The sequence below is a fragment of the Rhinopithecus roxellana genome, chromosome 3 (assembly GCF_007565055.1).
Source record: "Rhinopithecus roxellana isolate Shanxi Qingling chromosome 3, ASM756505v1, whole genome shotgun sequence".
Classification (NCBI taxonomy): Eukaryota; Metazoa; Chordata; class Mammalia; order Primates; family Cercopithecidae; genus Rhinopithecus; species Rhinopithecus roxellana.
The window spans coordinates 179,996,127-180,020,741 of NC_044551.1; positions in this window are offsets into that span (position 1 = coordinate 179,996,127).

A 24,615-nucleotide genomic window follows, 5' to 3' on the forward strand; every position below is an offset into this window, starting at 1 on the left:
TAAATGTTTAACAATATCTGTTATAAAAATATTACTTAAATAGATTTGAGGTAGAGACAGATTTTCTTAACCTTTTGGAGTTTAAGGAATGCTTAGACACTATTGCTAATCATAATACCAGCTATTCCTGAGTATTCAGCATGTGCCAGGAAGCCAACAGACTTACAGGGATTAACTCATTGACTCTTCATAATAGTTCCATTAAGTTAAGTGGTTTGCCCAATAGCCACATAAACAGCACTTTAGAAAAATCTCGGCCGGGCGCGGTGGCTCACGTCTGTAATCCCAGCACTTTGGGAGGCCAAGGCGGGCTGATCACGAGGTCAGGAGATTGAGACCATCCTGGCTAACACAGTGAAACCCCATCTCTACTAAAAATACAAAAAATTCGCCGAGCGTAGTGGCAAGCGCCTGTAGTCCCAACTACTCGGGAGGCTGAGGCAGGAGAATGGCGAGAACTGGGGAGGCGGAGCTTGCAGTGAGCCAAGATCACCCCACTGCACTCCAGCCTGGGCAGCAGAGCGAGACTCTGTCTCAAAAAAAAAAAAAAAAAAAAAAGAAACGAAAAACCTCTGAAGAAATGGCCCCAAAGTCTTTGGTTACTGTGTGTGTTCTTAGTAGCTACACAATATATTATGAAAAAATCCACCAGAAAACATTCAAGGGAAATGAAACTGAGGACAATAGCACCAAAAAGACATCCAAAGTATTTTTCTAGAAAGTAATTTTTCATATTGTCAGCTTGTTAAACGACCTGAAGTTCCAGGGTGTACACCAAACCACAGACTTCCTTATGAATCCTAAACTCAAAGGGCAGTTATTATCATGCATATCAGTTAAAATTTTTATGATCTGATTCTCATATTAAATAGATGGTGCTACCTAAATACAGTCCTGATTTATAATTACCAGTCTAGAGAATATTAATTACAATATAAGTTTTTGAATAATCACATTTTTCTATTTTCTGAAAATAGTAGTCCAATCATGAAAGATTAATCCTTTCATTTATGTACATTAATTTTAGTTATTTAGACATTATACTGAGTCTTCTTTTTCTCATAATAGAAAAGTAAAACTTGATAGTACTGTTTCTAAGATTTTTATCAGGGTCAGTGCCATGGCTTGCACCTGTAATCTCAGCACTTTGGGAGACTGAGGCAGAAGGATTGCTTGAGCCAGTTTAGGACCAGCCTGGGTAATATCGTGAGACCTCATATCTACAAAAAAAAAAAAAAAGAAAGAAAGAAAAGTGGGCCTGGTGGCTCACACCTGTACTCCCAGTTACTGGGAAGGTCCAGGTAGAAGGAACACTTGAGCCCAGGAGTTTGAGGCTGCAATGAGCCATGATCACACCATTGCACTCCAGCCTGGGCAACAGAGCGAGACTCTGTCAAAAAAAAAAAAAAATTTTGTCATGAAACACTGAAATACTTAAGTTGAAATAGTATCTAAATGACTATATCAATTAAATTTCAGGAAATAATAAATATGAGACTATAAAATGTTAGAAATACCTTTTATTTAAAATGTATTTATTTGATTTTAATTTCCCAAGGGCTTGATTTTATTTTATTGCTTAGTTTTCATCAACAACAATAAAAAACATTATCAGAAATGTATATTTTTAAGATGACAAAATATTAAAATCATAAGTCAATGAAAACTTATTTTGATATTTGCCTCACAGTTCTTCATGTGCATTTATATGGGCAAATTGAGTTTATTATCAAACAGTTGCCTGATAACTTTAAGCCACGGTGATTTCATTCAGTGAAACAGACGAAAAAAATCACTTCGTATTCTGAAAAGAAGGTGAATCCACACAGTAATCTGATGTTTTAGAGTAATGGTCCTAGAAGTAAACAATATAGGATCAATTCCACATTTTGAAATACATTAGCTATATGATTTTGGAAAATGTACTTAAACTAGTTTTCATAGCCATAAAAGCAATAACTGTTCCTGCCTCCTATGATTTTTCTGAGGAATCAGTGAGCTTAAATTCATGAAAATACTGCAGGATGCCTAGCAGAGCAAGTACTTCATACACTTTATTTTTTATGTGTTTTAACTGTGTAGCAAGCAACCAAAACCAAAACAACAACAAAAACACTCTATACATGACCAAGTAAGTAAGCTGTAGCAGTACACAAATGATTGGGTGTCCTTACAAGCCAGGATGCATTTGGTTCCAAACACAGTAATTGGAGTGGGAGAAATGAAACATTTGGCACTTACTTTGCCTTAACCTGAATAGTTACAACCAATTCCAACACAGCTTTCCAAAATCTACTCTGGAGCAAACTGAAAGGAATTTCTTAGCTTTCTTTTTCTTTTTCTTTTTTTTTTCCTTTTCTTTTCTTTTTTCCCTGACACAGTTTTCTGTTTTATAGCACCAACGGTCTAAACATAAAATAAGAGAAAGTTTTCCAAGAGTAGGTAGATATTTTGGAAATCTTTTTCACTTGGACTTCAGCTCAGAAGTATATTTAGAAGAAATATAAATCCTGGCCGGGCGCGGTGGCTCAAGCCTGCAATCCCGGCACTTTGGGAGGCCGAGACGGGCGGATCACGAGGTCGGGAGATCGAGACTCATCCTGGCTAACACGGTGAAACCCCGTCTCTACTAAAAAATACAAAAAACTAGCCAGGTGAGGTGGTGGGCGCCTGTAGTCCCAGCTACTCAGGAGGCTGAGACAGGAGAATGGCATAAACCCGGGAGTCGGAGCTTGCAGTGAGCTGAGATCCGGCCACTGCACTCCAGCCTGGGCAGCAGAGCCAGACTCCGTCTCAAAAAAAAAAAAAAAAAAAAAGAAATATAAATCCTTTCTAACCTCATTCAGTCAGTTGCTTACATTTTAGGTTGCAAGATTTCAAACTGCACTCCATATTTATTGAGCTCAGTGAGGCAAATGTCTATTAAAACCTCAGCAAGCAACTTCGAAACTATTAAAATCCTTCCAAAGGGACGTCACTGTTAAAGTCAGTCAATAAATTAACCACTGGGTTAGGCAGGATGGAGACTCATCTGTCTTTCTGAATACTGTTAATGAAGCCTACATTTTTATATGTTAGTTGCTGCGAAACTGCCTGTGACACGTTTCTTAGCTGCTTTGCCTCGTGTCCAGGCATTAAGTGTCTCGTAGTTCATTAGAACTTTGATGATGTGTAATTATCTCACAAAGGTTGTCACCAAATGGAAATTTAGAGAACAATTATAACAGTCAGAAATTTTCATTAGAGATTCCCATTATCTGGACATGCTACAAGGCTGCTCATCTTCAGATTGAAGAGGCTTCAATGATAAACCTATGGACTGACTGCTTGTAGCATTAATTTTTCATACATTCCAAGTAAGGATATTTTAAAACAACACATATACACACATGCACACTCTTTAAAATTGTCTTAGGTTTTTCATAATATAAAATTCTAAAGCCATTTTCACCAGTGACCTCTGATTTTCTTGCCTCTTTGATGGCATTTTTGAATTGTTATAATATCATGTGCCACATCACAAGGCAAGAGAAACTGTGAAATAAAGACCTGTTTTCAATCACATAAATTGAGTTATTGGGCTTAATATTGATTTTTTTCCTTACCGGTTTCAAATACAGAAATCAGCAAATTATATAGAAAAGTGGTTGGTCTATGGACCACCTAGTTAATGCTGATGCTGTTTAAAGTTGAAAAAAGTTTTAATTTTTTTCTTTAATTAGACAGTATGATGATCTAAGGATTATGACAAGAACATCATGATGCCATGAAATGATATTTCAAAAATGAACTGTGACCTGGGGTATAACATACTGATTCAATGACAATGATATGCCTATGTATCATATGGCAGCATTCCTCAATACAGAGAGTTTTTAAATAAAGTCTTTGCTTTCAGTGTTAGTAGTATAATACCCTTACAACACAATAATTACAGTCGGGCACTGTAGCTCACACCTGTAATCCCAGCACTTTGGGAGGCCAAGGCAGGCGGATCACCTGAGGTCTGGAGTTTGAGACCAGAGTGACCAACATGGAGAAACGCCATCGCTACTAAAAGTATAAAATTAACTGGGCTACTGGCACATGCCTGTAATCCCAGCTACTCGGGAGGCTGAGGCAGGAGAATCGCTTGAATCTGGGAGGCAGAGTTTGTGGTGGGCCGAGATCATGCCATTGCACTCCAGCCTGGGCCATAAGAGCAAAACTCCATCTCAAAAAAAAAAAAAAAAACAAAACAAAAAAAACAAAAAAACAATAATTACATAGGACATAAAAATTGTATCAAAGAGATCAGCAATTTTTTAAAAACCCCACAATTTTTCCAAAATATTGGTGCTTTACCAATATTTCAGCTCATAGTGCTTTAACCACACAGTTTAAAAATTAACATTTTGCAAAACTGCTCATATGCTTTTCTGTAGGATAAGGCATAATGATTGGTTGATAGGAATAGGTAGGATTTTTAATTTCTCCGTGGTCCTATTCCATGGAGACTGCAATCATTTTTAGACTGGACAGTTTTGTGTAAGAAGATCCATATTCAGACAGATTCTTATGAGGAAAAGAAGTCATCAGTCACCATGAACGTGCAGAGGCCAAGGAATCATGTAACTCCAAGTCTCATATAAGAAGAAGAAATAACAGTCTTTTAAAATAACTATGTCCCCAGACTCTGGCAAAGTACCTGGGACACTGTAAGTGTTTAATTAATCTCTCAGAATGAACAAGTGAATAACAAACAGAATATACGAAGATGGTGTCAGGGTAGAATTACACTTAAGATTCATTCCTTAAATTGATTCATCAATTAATCATTAATTAATTGGGAATATATAATCAATTGAAAAAAGAATACGATTCAAATAATTTTATAAAATTAACATTATCCTTATACCAATACCAAAAAAAAGAGAAATAAAAAAAACTACAAACCTTTATCTCACATAAACAAGATGCAAACTTTCTAAGCAAAATGTTAGCAAATTTAAGAATGCACAAAAAGGTAATATTTCAGGACCAAATGTAGTCTATCTCAGAAATGAAAGGGTTAACATTCGAATATCGGCGATGAAATTTACCATATTAAAAATAATGAGAAAAACAGCACAGTTGCCTCGACAGATATGGGTAAAGCATGTTACAAAATTCAACATCTATCTTTTGTAAAATACACTTAGCAAACTATAAATATAAGAGAACATCTTCAAATTGGTATGAGATATTTAAGAAAAACCTACAGCTTACCATTATATTTAATGATAAAATGTTAAATGTTTTATTTTTAACACCACTAAAAGACAAGGATATGTGGTCTCACCCCATTTATTCAACATTGTACTGTCGGCGGGGCACGGTGGCTCACGCCTGTAATTCCAGCACTTTGGGAGGCCGAGGTGGGCGGATCACGAGGTCAGGAGATCCATACCATCCTGGCTAACATGGTGAAACCCCGTTTCTACTAAACATACAAAAAAAAAAAAAAAATTAGCCGGGCGTGGTGGCAGGCACCTATAGTCCCAGCTACTTGGGAGGCTGAGGCAGGAGAATGAGGTGAACCTGGGAGGCGGATCACCAGTGAGCGGAGATCGGGCCACTGCACTCCAGCCTGGGGGACAGAGCGAGACTCCGTCAGAAAAAAAAAAAAAAAAAAAATTACTGCCAGTTCTAGTCACTGCAATAAAAATAAAAATAAAAAATAAAAATTATTTATAAAAATAAATAAAAGGCAATTATGTTGGAACAAAACAACCAAAATTATTGTTAATGCCAAGTAGCATGGTTGTACATGAAGAAATTCCCATGGAGTCTACAAAAAAACTGTGAGCTCTAACAAATTCATCAAGGTTGCAAAATTTAAGAAAATATGTAAAAAACAGTTTCTCCATACTACCAATGAACAATCAAAAACTAAAATTTAAAAAAAGTCATAATCATGAAATACCTCGGGACAAATCTGACATAAGATATGCAAGATTTATAAACTGAAAACGACAAAATCCATCGCAGAGACAAATTAGGGTAGCTCTAAGTTGAGGGGTATACTATGTTCATGGGTTAGAATACTTAATATTAAGCCATTAATTCTCCCTAAATGGTCCTTCTGATCTGATAGATCATGATAAATATCTCAGCAGCATTTTTGTTTTAGAAATTAAAATCTGATTTTATAATCCGTGTATAATAGCATAAGACTCTGAATACTCTGAAAACAACTCTGAAAAACATTTAAAAAAATGAAGGACTGTTACTACCTAATTTTGAGACTTATTTTAAAGCTATAGCAACCAAGGCCTTGTATTGGTGTCAAGAAATACAAACTGATCAATGAAACAGAATAGAGTCCAGAAATAAACCACATACCCATCTATCTATCTACCTACCTACCTATATGGATAACTAATATATCTTCATTCCCATCAAGGATGAGAGAGAGAGAAGAAGTATGGTATATTCAAAAAATAGTGCTAGGGCAACTGGATATCTATTTGCAAAACTTTGAACTTTAATTTGTATTTCGCACCAAATACAAAAATTAGTGTAACATGAAACATAGTAAAATTGATGATATAAAACCTGAAACTATAAAACTTATAGAAAATAATGTTACATGTTTATGATATTATATGTAACATATAATATAAATAGAGAATACTTGGGAAAAAAACTTTGTGACTTTTTTAGGTAAATGTAACCCAAATAAGACACCAAGCACGATTCAAAAAAAAAAAAAAAAAAGAAATTGATTAATTTGATTTTATCAAAATGACCAAAACACCCACAAAGACCCATCAGCAACAACTTTTGCAACTTTTGTTCTCAGAAAGAAACAGGATTAGGAAGAAATATTTGCATCATGTATCTGATAAAGGAATTACATTCAGATTATATAAGAACTCTCAAAACTCAGTAATACGAAAACAACCAACCAATAAAATATGGACAATAAACAGTTGAATGGATACTTAACCAAGTAATATTTTAAAAAATTTAAAAATACATGTAGTTTACTGAAATTGATTTATACCTTGCTAAAGCTATTAAAAAAAAACAAATTCATAGAGCGTATATCTTAAGTTGAAAATAAAATTTAATTAGAAATAAAACAATATATTTAGAAATTAAATTTCTAAATAAAATATTTAGAAATTAAGCAACCAATTTCTAAATAGTATGAGAGTTATAGAGTAATTTTCAAGGGACTTGAGCAACATTTTTAACTGAATAATAATGGAAATACAGAATATCAAAAAGTTGGAGAATTACTTAAAATAGTGCTGGGAAAAATATCTTTGAATGCTTTTATTAGAAATGAGAGGTCTAGAAAAAATTACCAGAGGCTCTACCTTAAGAAGCTAGAAAGAGAACAGCAAAATAAATGTACAATATGGAGAAAGCTAAAAGTAGAAATCAATGAGACATAAAACAGACAAACTATAAACATTAAGAAAGCCAAAATTTGTTTATTTAAAAAGATAACACCATTTATAAACCTCCAAAATGATAGAGAAAAAGATAGAACACTGATTATGATTATCAGGGCTGAAAAATGTGTTCTTATTCCAAATCCTTCAGACACTAAGGAGGTTAGTATGAAATTTTATACCAATAATTTGACAACAAATATTATAGAAACAAATTTCTCAAAAGCTACAACTAGAAAAATTACATGAAAAAATTACAGGACCGTTTGATATAACCGGTAAATTTTCTTAAGTAAAGAAGAAATATGACCAAAAAGCCATTTAAAAATTTTATCCTCTGCCGGGCGCAGTGGCTCAAGCCTGTAATCCCAGCACTTTGGGAGGCCGAGGCGGGCGGATCACGAGGTCAGGAGATCTAGACCACCCTGGATAACACGGTGAAACCCCGTCTCTACTAAAAAATACAAAAATCTAGCCAGGTGAGGTGGCGGGGGCCTGTAGTCCCAGCTACTCAGGAGGCTGAGGCAGGAGAATGGCGTAAACCCGGGAGGCGGAGCTTGCAGTGAGCTGAGATCCCGCCACTGCACTCCAGACCGGGCAACAGAGGGAGACTCCGTCTCAAAAAAAAAAAAAAAAATTTATCCTCTAATGTATCTCATAAATGTAGAAGAGTACTTACAGTTAATGTCATACAGTTTTCTCTTAAGATCAGAAACAAGGTAAGAATTTCCACCCTGATTATTTTGATTTATCATTTTAAAAAATGATAGCCAGTGAATTAAAACAAGATAAAGAAATAAAAGGCATCAGTTTAGGAAGGAAGATATAAAAATATTTCTCATCAGTTTGGGAAGGAAGATGTAAAAATGTTTCTATTTGTCTATGATTTCATTGCTTATATAGCGAATCCTAGGGAATCTATTAATATAAAATAATTATGAGAATTGGCTGGCACATGCTTTTAGCATGATTTCAGGATACAAGTTTAATATACAAGATCAAATGCATTTTTTATGTACAACTAGCAACAGTTTGAAAACAAAAATTTAAAATATGCAGTTTATAATACCAATAAATAATTAGGAAGAAAATTCACAAAAAGCATGTAAGATCTTTGCAATAGAAGCAGCAAAACCTTCCTGAGACACACTAAAGAATATCTAAATTAAAAGATGTAGTACTTTTCTAGATCGGAGAACTCAATATTGTGAAGATGTGAAAGTTCATATGCAAATGCAAAATACCTAGACTATTTAAAGGAATCTTAAAAAGAAAAACAAAGATTTGCACTATCAGACTTCGGGACTTCCTAAACAGCTAAGTAATCAAGACTATGTAACATTGGTTGATGAGGTGTGGCTCTGTGTCCCTACCCAAATCTCATGTCAAACTGTAATCCCCATGTGTCAGGGGAGGGGCCTGATGGGAGGTGATTGAATTAAGGGGCAGACTTCCCCCTTGCTCTTCTCATGGTAGAGTTCTCATGAGATCTAGTTGTTTGAAAGTGTGTAACACTTCCCCCTTCACTCTCTCTCTCTCTCCTGCTCTGACATCTGAAGACATACTTGCTTCCCCTTCACGTTTTGCATTGATTATACATTTCCTGAGGCCTCCTAATCTTGCTTTCTGTATAGCCTGCAGAACTGTAAGACAATGAAGTCTATTTTCTTCAGAAATCACCCAGTCTCAGGTAGTTCTTTATAGCAATGTGAGAAAGCACCAATACACTGGTATAAAGTTTAGCAAATATCAATGACACAGAAGAGAAAATTCAAAAATAGAATGTCTCTGTAATTTGACTTTTTGACAAAAATGCCAAAGTGATAGAATGGAGAAAAATGTCTATTCAACAATTGTCCTAGAACAACTGTATCTGTAAGAAAATAAACCTCAAATCTCATTTCATATTATACATAAAGCTAATTAGTTAGACACGGACTTATAGACATAAACATAAAAACTGAAACCATAAAGCTATTAGAAGAATTCATTGTAGAATGTCTGCATGATTTGGGAGTAGTCATTTTTTAGACAGGACACAGAAAGCAAAGCCTTAAATTAGATCTTACCAAACGTTAAAACTTTTCTCATTAAATGATTCCATTTAAAAAGTAACTAGGCATATCAATATAAATTAATGATATTTACTATATATAGACAGAGAGAGAGATCAACAGAGAGAAGTAGTTTTTTGTTTTTTGTTTTTCCCCTCTATTAACCGTAAGAGCCCAGAAACAATGACACATCAGTACCAATGAGCACCTCTAGTGCCCAGATCTTGCTTTCTACATATCATACATAATGAAAAGAAACTAGGGCTTCTTGGAGAAATGTCTTAGTCCAGTTTGAAGTTAGGGAAAGTGAGATCAGGAAACATTGTAGTACATGAACTAAATAAAAATCCTTTAGTTCATGGTGGTAAAGAGAAAAAACAACAGAGGGAAAAAAAGATAAATTCATTTGCCACATTGGAGATAACTATGACATAAAGAAAGTTAAGTGTGAATAAATTTTTCTTACCTGACTAATAAAATTTATGATTAATGGACAAAAATAAGACTTCGCCTGCTGTCTTTTGAAGAAATGTGATAGCTTATTATCTTTTAAACTATAGAAGTTGGAGTTAGAAGATCACTTTTTACAACTTCCAGTGAAATTTTTGCTTAGCATAAGGGTCATTAATGGATGTTAAATCCATTAGTTGCCAAGTGTAAGTCAAAAAGCTTATTAAAAGGGGTAAAAATACCTGTACCCTTCTGATGATTGTTCCCTGAACCAAGCGATCAAGCTTTTTGTCACTAACTGTGGGGCAACCTCACATTGTATACAGTCCAATAAGATGCAATCTGAAGTAGACAGCGTTACCCAGGAGGGATGTTTGCCAGAAATAGTTAACCTGAATCTATTCAGTCTCTAAACCTAAACACCAGTCTACAGGGATTAAAGGAGATAAAGACACAGTTTCAGAGATACAGTAGACAATCAGAATATCTCAAATGTAGGGCATTTTATAAAACAACTACTCTAGTATCTTTTAGAAGTCAATGTCCTGAGGAATAGCAACAAAAAGATGGATGGGTAGGAAGATTGTGGAGATTAAAAGAGCCAAACCTGATATAATCTTTTTTTGTTTTTTCTTTTGAGACAGTGTTTCTCTCTGTTGCCCAGGCTAGACTGAAGGGGCACAATCACGGCTCACTGCAACCTCCGTCCCCCAGGTTCAAGCAATTCTCCTGCTTCAGTCTCCAGAGTAGCTGGGATTACAGTCGCCCACGACCATGCCTGGCTAATTTTTGTATTTTTAGCAGAGACAGCGTTTCACCATGTTGGCCAGGCTGGTCTCAAACTCCTGACCTCAGATGATCCACCCGCCTCGGCCTCTCAAAATGCTAGGATTACAGGTGTGTCACTGTGCCTGGCCCAAAACTGATATAACCTAAAGAGGCAAAAATAAATAAATAAATAAATAAATAAATAAATAAATAAATAAAACCATATATTTATTTAAAAGAGTAAACATAAATACCAGTTAGGAACATTTTGGAATTTTGAATATGGACTGAATTTTAGATAATATGAGTAATTTTTAAGTAATATTGCTAATCTTGGTATAATAATGAAGTTATGTTTATACAGAAAACTAAATTTTAAGTGATACATGCTGAAGTATTTAGGAGTGAATGTCTATTATGATTGTGCTGTGGTTTGAATGCTTTTTCCTCTCCAACATTTATGTTGAAACTTGATCTACATGAAGCAATATTAAGAAGTAGAAACCGGCAGGGCGTGGTGGCTCACGCCTGTAATCCCAGAACTTTGGGAGGCTGAGGTGGGCAGATCACCAGGTCAGGAGTTCGAGACAAGCCTGGACAACATGGTGAAATCTCGTCTAAACTAAAAAAAAAAAAAAAAAACAATTAGCCGGGCGTGGTGGCATGTGCCTATAGTACCAGCTACTCAGAAAGCTAAGGCATGAGAATCACTTGAACCCGGGAGGCAGAGGTTGCAGTGAGCCAAGATCGCACCACTGCACTCCAGCCTGGTGACAGAGTGAGACTCCGTCTCAAAAAAATAAAAATAAAAAAAAAAGAAATGGAAACTTTAGAAGGTGATTAGGCCACGAGGACTCCACTCTCATGGACAGGATTAGTGCCATATAAAAGGGTTGGAGGAACTAGGTAGATCTCTTTGCCCTTCTGTCTTCCTCTGTGTGAGGATGCAACACATAATGCCACGTTGGAAGCAGACAGCAGCTCCTATCAGACACCAAATCTGTTTGTGCCCTGATCTTGGACTTCTCAGCCTTTAGAACTGTGAGAAAAGTATTTCTCTTCTTTATAAATTGCCCAATCTTTAATAGTTTGTTATGGAAGCACAGACTAAGACAGATTGCGACTTAATTTCAATGGTTCAGGAAAAAAGTATACATCTAAATTATAGCTAGGTAGATATATAAAAGAAATATGGCAAAATAACTGTAAAGTCTAGCTAGTGGATATATGAATTTTTATTAGTCCATCCTTTCAGCTTATCTGTATAATTAAAATTTTTCATAATAAAGTTTGGAGAATATTTTATTTTATTTTATTTTTAGAAAGGGGATCTCCCTCTCTTTGTTACCCAGACTGGTGTGCAGTGGTGTAATCATATCTCACCACAGCCTCAGACTCCTGGGCTCAAGTGATCCTTCCTGATATGGTTTGGATGTATGTTTCCTCCACATCTCATGTCGAAATGTGACCTCCAATGTTGGAGGTGGGCCTAGTGGGACGTGTTTGGGTCATGGGTGCTGATGCCTCATAAATGACTTGGCGCCCTCCCCATTAATTTAAATTTAAATTTAATTTAAATTTAATTTTAATTTTTTAAAATTTTAATAATTTTAATTTTCTTGTACCAATACAAATAAATGGTAATGAGTGAGTTCTAGCTCTGTTAGTTCACTTGAGAGCTGGTTGTTTAAAGGAGTGTGGCACTTGCTCTTCTCCGTCTTGCTCTGTCTCTTGCTATGTGACACACTGGCTCCTCCTTTGTCTTACGGTACAATTCAAAGCTTCCTGAGGCCTCACCGGAAGTAGATGTTGGTGCCATGCTTCATGTACAGTCCACAGAACTGTGTGCCAAATAACACTCTTTTCTTTATAAATTACCCAATTTCAGGTATTCCTTTAGAGCAAAGCCAAACTAACTAACAGCCACCCACCTCAGCCCCCTAGTAGCTGAGACTACAGGCATGTACTACCGTGCCCAGCTATGGAGACATTTTTGAAGGATTTTGTGTAATTATTTTATTTTTTTTGTACCAATATAAATATGAATCATTTTTAAAGCATTAACCCCCTTCCTCATATAGTAACTATCTGGTACCAATCCAAACATGGATTGTACCAACAATTTCCCATGGAGTAGTGTTTATCTGAAAATTATAGGTGTTGAGTAAATTGTGTACTCTAGAATTGGGTTTTTTTATTGTAAAGAATTTGCAAGACTTGCACAGAAAAGAATGTCTTGAGACCTGAATAGGAAAAGGACTACTTGCAGATGTGGAAAGAATGTAGGCTTAGGAGATAGTATTGGACTAAAATTTTTGTTCTGCTACTTTTTTTTTTAGCAGATCAAGTTTCTATGACCTTTTATTCCCTGTCTGCAAAATTATTATGACAATGCGTAACCCAAAAATCAGTTGTGAGAATGAATTGCGGATGTAAATAGTATATTATATAATAGCATAACAAATGATATCAGTAAAAAAAACTTTAAGATACATCACTAGAATAGAGGACAGTTAATATAAAACAGGCTGTGTCATTAGTAATAGAAATGATTTATATTTACAGCTCAGAGTCTCTGTGATGAATGGATGCAGTGTGGAAAAAAAGACAATCACAGCCATTTCTCTGATGAAGAGCAATGAAACTCCAGCAATCATGGCCTGCTAATTTAAGCTATTAGGGAAACAGCAGGGAGCAAGAATTTGTTCGGTGTAAGGAAATGTAATATTTATCAGTGCTCATTAGACTGTGCTCATGTTTTTGCTCCTGCTGAAGATGGTCATTGCATTAAAAATTCAAGTAAAGTACAAAAGCAAATATATTTTATAGCTAGATTGAAGGATTAATTAGTATCTAAATATTCAAAGGGGCTTCTTCTTAAACTAAGTAGAGTAGCTGATTTTGCTGGGGATTCCATGTGGAAGTGGAATAAACAATGTTCAAAACATTGCGGCTGAAGGAAACCTAAAGGAAATAGGGTACAATAGGTCATTTTTCCTCTTGGTCTCTATTTTTTGGACAGGTTGAATTAGGTTTTGTTTAAAAAGCTGTAGGGTTCTAGCATTCCTGAGATCTGTGAGACTACTTGCATTATCTAGTAATAACTTCATTATAATTATTATCATAGCTGACCATACACATCTCTTGTCATTCTCATTGGGTAGCTACGTCTTTCTCTCTCACACTTTTTTTCTTCTGAAACATTGTGCTTGATATGGAAACCAATGCTCCTAAAACATAGCAAATGCACCTTTCACTTTCCAAAAGTTCATGGAAGTCCAATGCTACCATTGGATACAATTTTAAAAATCATACTTTTAAAAACATTAGAGAGGGCTGGGCACGGTGGCTCACACCTGTAATCCCAGCACTTTGGGAGGCTGAGGCGGGCTGATCATGAGGTCAGTAGATCAAGACCATCCTGGCTAGCACAGTGAAACCCTGTCTCTACTAAAAATACAAAAAAAAAAATTAGCCGGGTGTGGTGGTGGGCACCTGTAGTCCCAGCCACTCAGGAGGCTGAGGCAGAAAAATGGCATGAACCTGGGAAGCAGAGGTTGCAGTGAGCCGAGATTTCCCCACTGTACTCCAGGCTGGGCAACAGAGTGAGATTCCATCTCAAAAAAAAAAAAAAAAAGCATTAGAGAACCATAGAAGCAAGGGAGGACTAGATGAACTAAAATCCTAAAAAGAGGGTTTTTCCTCTTGGGGACATTTGCTGATTATGGACATGAACAGAATGAAGATCAGACTAATCCTAGGCAAAGAATCTTTGTTGATCCTTGTGGGTTTTCTGGAAAGGAAACCAACAAAATTCTACTGAGCACACGGTGATCGAATACATTAAAAATGTCAGTCGTCTCAAATTCATAACCAGTTTCCTCCATAGACAACTGGCTGAGTTGGGGCTGTGCAGAAGTCTGAGAATCTAGACTGTATATTTATTAAAAGCTTCTAGAAAGCAAAGTGAACGCTTGTGCTTCCCCACAGTGCTTACAAAACAGGCCCACTAGAGAGAAGGGGTCTGTCTCAAGCATAAATGACGACCAGAAAGAGATGAACTAGGAACTTCTGAAGAAAGAAAAAAAAATTTTTTTCCACAGGCTTTTAGGACTGAAGAGACACATACTAGTCAAGCTCTCAAATAAAATCACAGGAGGGCTAATTCCTAAACAAAATCAAAACTGAGATAAACTGTCTTACTGAAACGGCAGTGTAGTCCCAAACCAGCTTAGTTCCTGACTGAATTGAGATCATCAGCTTCTCACCTTATCTCCTAAATAGAGAAAAAAGAAAAGTCTCTCTGGGGTAGATGACATTATCAGCAGCTTCAAATTATTTTTATTTTTATTTTTGGAGACAGAGTCTCACTCTTGTCCCCCAGACTGGAGTGCAATGGTGCCATCTCAGCTCACTGCAACCTCTGCCTCCAGGGTTCAAGCTATTGTCCTGCCTCAGCTTCCTGCATATTTGGAATACAGGTGCCCACCACCATGCTTGGCTAATTTTGTATTTTTAGTAGAGATGGGGTTTCACGAACTCCTGGGGCTGTCTCGAACTCCTGACCTCAGGTGATCCACCCACCTTGGCCTCCCAAAGTGCTGGGATTACAGGCATGAACCACTGTGCCTAGCCAAACTATTTTTTCTAAAGCAGTTCTGGCCTATAATAAAAAATTAACAGACATTCAAAACAGCAAGTAAATGTGTTTGATAACAGAAAAATATAAATAATAGAAGCATATCCATTCAGATACTAGAATGTGTATCTGATGGTTCAGATACTAGAGTTTTTGTTTTGATTCATTTTAATAAATTTTCTAATTACTCTTGTTATTTTATCCTTGATACATTGTTTAATTAGGAATGTGTTGTTTAATTTCGACATATTTGTATGACTTTCACAAGTTTACTTCTGTTGTTGATTTCTAATTCATTCCATTGTAGTCAGAGAACAAACTTCGTATGATTTCGGTCCTTTTAAACTTACTTAAACTTGTTTTATGGCCTATATCATATGGTCCATCCTGTAAATGTCCCACGTACACTTTAGAAGAACGTGTATTCTGCAGTTGATGGGTGAACTAGTCTATAGATGTCTGTTACGTCTAGTTGGTTGACAGTGTTGTCTAAATCTTCTCCTTTATGATATTCTGTCTAGTTTTTCTAGCCATTACTGAATGTGGGGCTTTAAAGTTTCAAACTAGTATTGTTGAATTTTGAATTGCACCCTTCGATCTTTATATTTTGGCTTCGTGTATTTTAGGTTTCTGTTGCCAAAGGCAGGCATATATACTTAAACTTGCAATTTCCTGTTAATAAATTGAGAACAGACCCACTAGAGAGACTCATATCATTATAAAATGTCTTTGTCTTTAGTAACAAATTTTGTCTTAAAATTTATTTTTTCTGTTATTGTTATAACCACTCCCATTCCTTGTTGGTCTCACCTATATTATTTTCTGTCCTTTGACTACAAAGCTATTTGTGTCTTTGAATCTAAAATCTGTTTCTTATAGAGAGCATATGGTTATGTTATTTTTATAAATTCTGCCAATCTCTGCCTTTTAATTGGAGTGTTTAATTTGTATATATTTAATGTAGTTACAGATAAAGTAGAATTTATGTCTGCCACTTTGATATTTGTTTTATAGTTGTCTTGTAGGTTTTCATTTCTCTATTCTTTGATTGCTGCCTTCTTTTTTGTTAAATAATTTCTTGTCATTACTTTTGCTATTTTTAAATTTATTCTCTTAGTGGTTGTCTAGGGTATTACAATTAACATCTTAATTTATTTTAGTTCAGATTAATATCACCTTAATTTAAATAACATACAAAAGCTTTGCTGCTTCCCCCACTTTGCATTGTTATTGTCATGCAAATTATATATATGTCATGTACCCATCAACAGAGATTTGTAATTATTGCTCCATGCAGTTGTCTTTTATATCAGAGAGGAGAGAAGAGTTAAAAACAAATATATATATATGTTTATATTTTCTTGAATATTTATACATGTTATTGCCTCAGTGGTATTTTTTTATTTTTTCATGTGAAATTGAGTTATTGTCTCATGTCTTTCAGTCTGCAGAACTCCTGCTATTGTTTTCTTTAGGGTAGGTATACTAGTGACATAATTTCTCAGATTTTGTTTTTGTTTTGTTTGTTTGGAAACATCTTAACGTCTCCTTTATTTTGGAAGATGTTTTTGCTGAATATAGAATTTTATGTTGACCATCTTTTACTTTCAGCATTTTAAATATGTGATCCCACTGCCTTCCGGCCTCCATAGTTTAGATTAGAAATCAGTTGTTAATCTTTATTAAAGTTTCCTTTACATGATAAATCACTTATTTCTTGCTACTTTCAATATTTTGCCTTTGGCTTTTGACAGTTATGATGTGGCTAGTGTAGATCTTTTTTAGTTTATTCTGTTTAGATTTGGTTGATTTTCTTAGATGTGCAGTATTTTTTTTTTTCATTAAATGTGGAGAATTTAGGTTAATTACTTCTTCAAAAATTCTTTCTGCCCCTTTTCTTTCTCTTTTCTCTTCCTGGAACTCCCACACTGCATATGTTGGTATGCTTTAGGATGTCCTAGGTTTCTGAGGCACTGTTCTTTTTCTTCAATCTTCTTTCTAGATGAAATATCCAATATTATCCAATATAAGATGTTACTTATATTGGATAATCTCAATAAACTTGTCTTTATACCTGCTAATTTCATCTTTTGACTGATCAAATATAATTTTTAAACCCTGAGGTATATTTTGTTATTTTACTTTTCAACTTAGGTAGTTGTATTTGTTTCTTTTTTTAATAATTTCTATCTCTGTATTACTGTATTGATATTCTCTACTCAGTGGGAGTGAGACATTGCTCTCATATATTTCTTTAGTTTTTTAGATGTGGTTTCCTTTACTTCTTGAAACATATTTAAAATACCTGATTTAAATTATTTGTCTGTTAGTCCAGTGTCTGGGTTTCTTTGGAAATATTTTCTTTTAATTGCTTTTTTCCTTGTGTATGCACTATACTTTCTTATTTTATATACACTGATTTTTTTCGGTTAAAAACTAGGCATTTAAAAATAATATAATATGGTGACTTCTAAAATCAGACTCTCCAAACCTTCACAAGCTTATTGCTGTTTATTGTTGTTTATTTATTTAGGAATTTTTCTAAACTAATTCTGTATAGGCTGTATTCTTTATCTTTTGTGGTTCTTGAAGTTTCTGCTCAGTTATCTTGGCTGTCACATAATGAGTGGACAGAGATTCTTAAATGTCTGGAACCAACAAGACTCCTAGTTTCTGCTGAAGACTTACTTTCAACACTCACCAGACAATTGAGAATTTAGTCTTAGCTTCGACTTCCTGTTTATACAGAGTGTAAAGGTTAGCCTGATGTGACGACGTATGAACTTCTTAGTTCTTTCCTAAACATGTGTATGACCTAGGGCATATACACAGCTCTAGGCATGCATCTGGCCTTCTCGATTCTCAGAGATATGTCAGAGGTTTACAGAGACTCTAGGATTATTTCATTCTCTAGGTTTCCCTTTTAAACTTTGTAGTTAGTCTATTTTTTTTTTTTTTTTTTGCGATGGAGTCTCGCTCTGTTGCCCAGGCTGGAGTGCAGTGACCAGATCTCAGGTCACTGCAAGCTCCGCCTCGCGAGTTTACACCATTCTCCGCCTCAGCCTCCTGAGTAGCTGGGACTATAGGAGCCCGTCACCTCGCCTGGCTAGTTTTTTTGTATTTTTTAGTAGAGACGGGGTTTCACCCTGTTAGCCAGGATGATCTCGATCTCCTGACCTCATGATCTGCCCCTCTCAGCCTCCCAAAGTGCTGGGATTACAGGCTTGAGCCACCGCACCAAGCCTAGTCTATTGTTTTTATGCACTGTTATTTACTGCCTCTGGCAGCCATAAAGTTAAATGATAGCCTGTAATTGTTTTTGACAAACATTGCCAGGTACAAGGCTCTTGCACTTGTGGGGAAGGGGGTTTGGGTTTGGGGATATTTCAAGCAAGGCCAAATAAAGACATCCTTTAAGTGGGGATGACTCATCAGACAGGCCAAATAATGACAAAATGAGGTTTTCAAAAAGTTCCAAACCTGTGCTGGTCCTTCCAATGGCTACCAGCCTGATAGTTTTCACTGCAATTATGAGCTGTTAGTTTTCAATTATACTGTGAAGCTGGAAATTGGGGGATAGGAATAAGGTGAGATAAGTAGCTGATCTTAAAAGTACCATTTAAAAGATACATTAGTAACAAACTGCCAACAATAAAATTAACATGTAGCTTCTCAACAAAAATAATGAACTTAGCAAGATAATGGAAATGCCATCTTTAATGTACTGAAAGAAAATCACAAATTCTATAGCAACAAAAGTAATTTCAAAAATGATGGTGAATTAAACCAAGACTCATAATAGTGAAAATAACTTCAACATGAAGGTGAAATAAACACTTCTAAACAAAAAAGTGAATAAAAAGGACATTATAGGAATAACACACAAAGAAATATAAAATTTCTATTCTAATAGACACCATGAAGAACATTTACAAGGTACTATAAGTATACTGCATGAGTTTGGATCCAGTCTCTCAAATCAGGAAAGGCTTATCTGAGGAAGTAACTGAATAACAAGCAGAAATGTTAAAAGACTGAAATTAGGACAATACAAAAGTTTAAAAGAAGGTAAGTCGTCAGTGCCAGTTAATTGAGGATCTAGAGTCATGAATTGTTTAAATTTAGTTTTGCCTTTTCTTAGGTAGTACTACATATTTATGTAAATTTTCATGAATTATGATGTTATTTATTATGAATGTTATGGAATTTATCATAAGTCTCGGGGGCAATGGTTGGACTTCCTTAACTGAAAGACTAATGGATAAGAATTCAACATTAGATGCCTACTCATATATTTTGAAAGGTTTTTCTCTATGATATGAAATGCCCTATTCAAGAAGTAAAAATTTAAGCCTTTGCCAGTTGTTTACTCTTTATACACATGCAATTATTAGTGGCCTTTTAAGACAAACAGAAGAGAGAGAACAGAGTATTTTTATGTTGGGTGTCTGCCTCAGGGTGTAATAAGTAAGGAAAACAGTAAATGTCTGGCAGCATAAGGAGCCTGAAAACACCTTTTGTCAATATTCGTGTTTAGACCAGGGATAACATTTCCTCTTTCCCAAAAGTGGGAAGAATAGATGAAGACAGGGACTGGAAGGGGAGTGCATTTACTACTAAAAACTATTAAATTAAAATTCCAAGCTGCACATTTTCCTTTTCAGAAATGTTCAAGGGCTTATTATGAACCACATTACCTTACATTTAGCTATGAAGCAGATGCTAATTTTCAAAAGGATTTACACCTTAGCCCATTAGAATTAATTCAGGTGCCGCATACATTGGCTGATAAAAAAATGTGTGAGGTGCTTGGATTAATAAATAATATTTTTAAAGGTGAGAGAGGCATGTTTTTATCATGTTAAATTAAAGTAGATGATAGATATATAATAAAATAAGGTGGATAAATTTAACAATTTCACTGAGTAAAATACATTAAAAAAATGCCAATGAGATATCACTCTGACAAGAAAGGAGTAGTCTATACAAATGAACCAGCTTCCTCCTTGATGTGAAGAAAAATCACAAAAAGGATAAGACAATTAGGAGATCAAGGAATAATGTCTAAGACTTAAGTAGCAAATGGATGATAATTTAGGCAACAATAAGAAAATTATTTTGGAGAAGTGTTCATTATATTCACACTTGAAAGCTACATTGTAGAAAGGTGAGGGATCTGGATAAAATCCCTAAAAGCCTGAAAACTTCACTGTTTAAACCTTAATTCTCCTCTTACCTCTGTCAGTTTCAGAATTAAAATACTCCATTAGGTATTAATAACATGGGATTTCTTTTCAGTTCAAAAGTACAAGTTGCCATATTTTCAAGAGAAGAAAAGTCACATGCATACACATATACATGATCCATAATCTATTAAGTTACTAAGCTACTGTATATATATTTTTTACCAGCAAGTTTTCTTTTTGTCTATGTTTATTAAAACTAAGAGTCTCTTCTCAGAGCCTAATGCTGATTTACTCCATTCAGCCCTGTGACAAAGTGTCCCAGTTAAAAGGGTAAATATTTGGCTTCCTGCTTCAATTTACCATTGTCAACCTCTTTCCTTTTATTGGTGTTCTTCCATTGCCTGAAATCTGGAAACCTTCTTTTTCCTTTCAGAAACTATGAGAACATGGAAGGAAAAGATGTTGCTCGGTTTTACAAGGCTGGAAGTTAAAACTCTGGGCAATTTTCCACTGAGTCTTTCGTGGTTTCATAGAGCTTTAAGAATTGGAGACCTAGACTATAAATTAGGGTTCAAACCTCTTTAACATTCTTCTAAATTGTTTTATAAATGTGTTATTCTGATGTTTAAAATCAAATTTATTTAAAATATTTGGCATTTTGATATAAATTTATGACTCTCTATATAAAGTATTTCACTGAATAATCAGACTATGCATATTTCCCAATTGTTTTAAATTATACCTTAACTGATATTTGGCTGAATTGCTCTTTTTTGGGGGGAGAAGATAAAGATATCTCATGACTATCGATATGCAAATGTTAATTTAAAACAGCATGTGAACTACTAGATTAAATTGAAAATAAAGTGCTTTAGTCTGAAATGCAGTATTATAGATTATAAATTTAGCTGTTTTGGTCCAATTAGTAAGGCAGATGTCAAATCTTGTCGTGAGTTTAACTGTTCAAATTATTTCTTTTACCCTAGTGGTATTCAATAATACAAGTTTTAATTTAAAATATCTAAAATTTAGAAGTGATAAAGACCTTTTAGATAATCTAATTCAACATCATCATTTTATAGAATGAGAAACAAAGGCCTTCCATGAGTCAGAACTTCATCTTTTCCTAAGCACAGTTCACATGTCAATTGAACAGTTTCTAGTATTGATGTTTATAAGATTTCAAATAGCTGATTTGCCTGTTTTTTTTCTGTACTTGACTACTTATTTTAATGGACTAATTTGTAGTCAATATTCAAAGAAATCAGGAATCAACAATTGCTCTGTCTTCTAAAAGAGATCTTGCAGAAAATGTTCACTGAGCTCAAATTATCTTTTTTGGCTCCCAGATTTATCAGTCCCACCAGCAAATGACAACTTCCCACTTCATTCAAACTGCCTCAAAATGGGCCAAAGTAGGAAAAAATTGTGTCTGAACAATATGTGATTCCATAAACAACTAGATGCCTAGGGAAAACCATGAATGAATAATTACTCTGTAAATGAAATTAACATAACTTTAAAAGAGAAAAAGAAAAAGAAAAAAATACAAGCTGAGCCAATACTTTTCAAGGGGGAAAATATAATGTTTTTTTTTTTTTCCCCACTGAACCCAATTTTTTCTCTTGCCCTATTTGCTGGCAGCATGTTTAGACTTTGTCTTTTGTGTGTGTGTGCATTGCTTTATTTTCCTTCATTGTTAACAGTCTTATCCATTCTCCTAACAATAGAAGTCTCAGGAGAACATTTTCTCTAATCCTACTCCCAACTGTTAGTTTGGTTTGTTGATCTACTTTCTTGACTCACAGCCCAAACCTTCTGTATCAGTTTTGTTCCCAACAAGGGGAGCAGGAAGAAGACCCGTATGGCATTTTTAGAGCCATGTGTTATTGTGGCAGTGAGGAATCCGTAACACTCAGCACAGATTGTCAGTTTGTCCTATGATGGGAGAGATGGTAGTTAGATACATAGAAAACTCGTGACTTGCTTTTTAAAAACGCTTGTGCATTTTTTACAACCATATCAGAAAATGAAAGTGAAAAGAGCCTGAGTAATAAGACTTAGGAGATAAGCATGGCATCTTCCCTCTTCCTATAAATTATAATCTCAAAGAAGAAAACAGAATGAGTTTACAGCTTCATATTCCTTTTTTAATGTGTCTGTCTCATGGATATCACAATATACAGGTTCACAATGCCTGCTCCGATATGCATATATCAACCTGCCCAGTTTCCTCATCTACAAAGAGTGGAAATAGAGTGAGATTAACATGAAAAAAACCATCCTCCTCTACCGTTCTGTGAGATGCCCTATTAAATCAATAAAATAGAATGAATGTCATCATTCGACTTTTTTAGAAAGAGCATAAAAATGGTTTTTGGTATTTTTTTAACTGGCGCTATTAACTTGATTTCTGAAGAATTTCTTGATGTTAGTCATTTTAAAATGGAATTTACTTTAGTCGGTTGTACTTTCTTTTAAAGGAGAAATTCCTATATCCAATGTTTCCTTTTGTTTTGTTCAAAAAACATATACAGTTAGCCCTCCTTATTCATGAGTTCTGTATCCATTAATTCAACCAACTGGGGATTAAAAATATATATATTTTTATATTGTGTCTGTACTGAACATGTACACTTTTTGCATCATTATTCCCTAAGAAATGTAGTACATCAACTATTTGAAGAGTATTTATATTTTTTAAGGTGTTATAAGAATCTAGAAAGGATTTAAAAGATACAGAAGATGTACACAGATTATATGCAAATACTACACCATTTTTTGTACGGGACTTGGACATCCATGGATCTTGGTATCTGTGGGCACCCTGGAACCAATCCCCTTCAGAGTAAATGTTGGCACCATTTTCCCCAACAGTATGTGCTCATTTTGTGTCTCTGTCACATTTTTGTAGTTTTCACAGTATTTCAAACTTTTTGATTATTGTTTTGTTTGTTATGGTGATCTGTGATCAGTGATCTTCGAGGTTACTTAACTTAGTAAATGTTTTGAGGCACCACAAGCTACACCCATACGAGAGGGCAAACTGAATCGAGAAATGTATGTGTATTCTGACTGCTCCACCAAATAGCTCTTCTTCCCCTTCTGTGTCTGTCTCAGGCTTGTCTATTCCCCAAGACACAAAAATATTAAAATTAGGCCAATTAATAACCTTACGATGGTCTCCAAGTGTTCCAGTGAAAGGAATAGTCACACATCTCTCATTTTAAATCAAGAGCTAGAAATAATAAAGCTTAGTGGAAAGCATGACAAAAGCTGAATTAGGCTGAAAGCTAGGTCTCTTGTGCCAAATAGCCAAGTTGTGAATGCAAATAAAAAGTTCTTGAAGGAAATTAAAATTGCTACTCCAGTGAACACATGAATGAAAAGAAAGCAAAACAGCTTCATTACTAATATGGAGAAGGGTTTAGTGGTCAGAATAGAAGATTAAACCTGCCACAACTTTCCCTTAAGTCAAAGCCTAATTCAGGGCAAGGCCCTCCCTTTCTTCAATTCTATGAAGGTTATGAGAGGTGAGGAAGTTGCAGAAGAAAAGGTTGCAGCTAGCAGAAGTTTGTTAATCAGTTTAAATAAAGAAGTCATCTCCATAACATAAAAATGCAAGTAAGACTGCCATTGCTCTTGTAGAAGCTACACTAAGTTATCCTGAAGGTCTAAGCTAAGATCATTGATGCAGCAAGTTATCCTCAAAGATCTTGCTAACACGGTTGATGAAGGTGGCTACACTAAACAACAGATTTCAATGGAGATAAAACAGGCTCCTATTGAAAAAAATGTGCCATCTACAATTTTCCTAGCTAAAGAGGAGAAGTCCATGCCTGGCTTCAAAACTTCAAAGGACAGGCTGAGTCTCTTGTTAAAGGCTGATGCAGCCGGTGACTTTAAGATGAAGCCAATGCCCATTCATCGTTTCAAAAACGTTAGGGCTTTTACGAAGTATGCTAAATTGACTGTGTCTTTGTTCTATAAATGGAACAACAGAGCCTGAAGAAAGCACATGTGTTTACAGCATGGTTTACTGAATATTTGAAGCCCAATGTTGAGATCTACAGCTTAGAAAAAAATATATACTT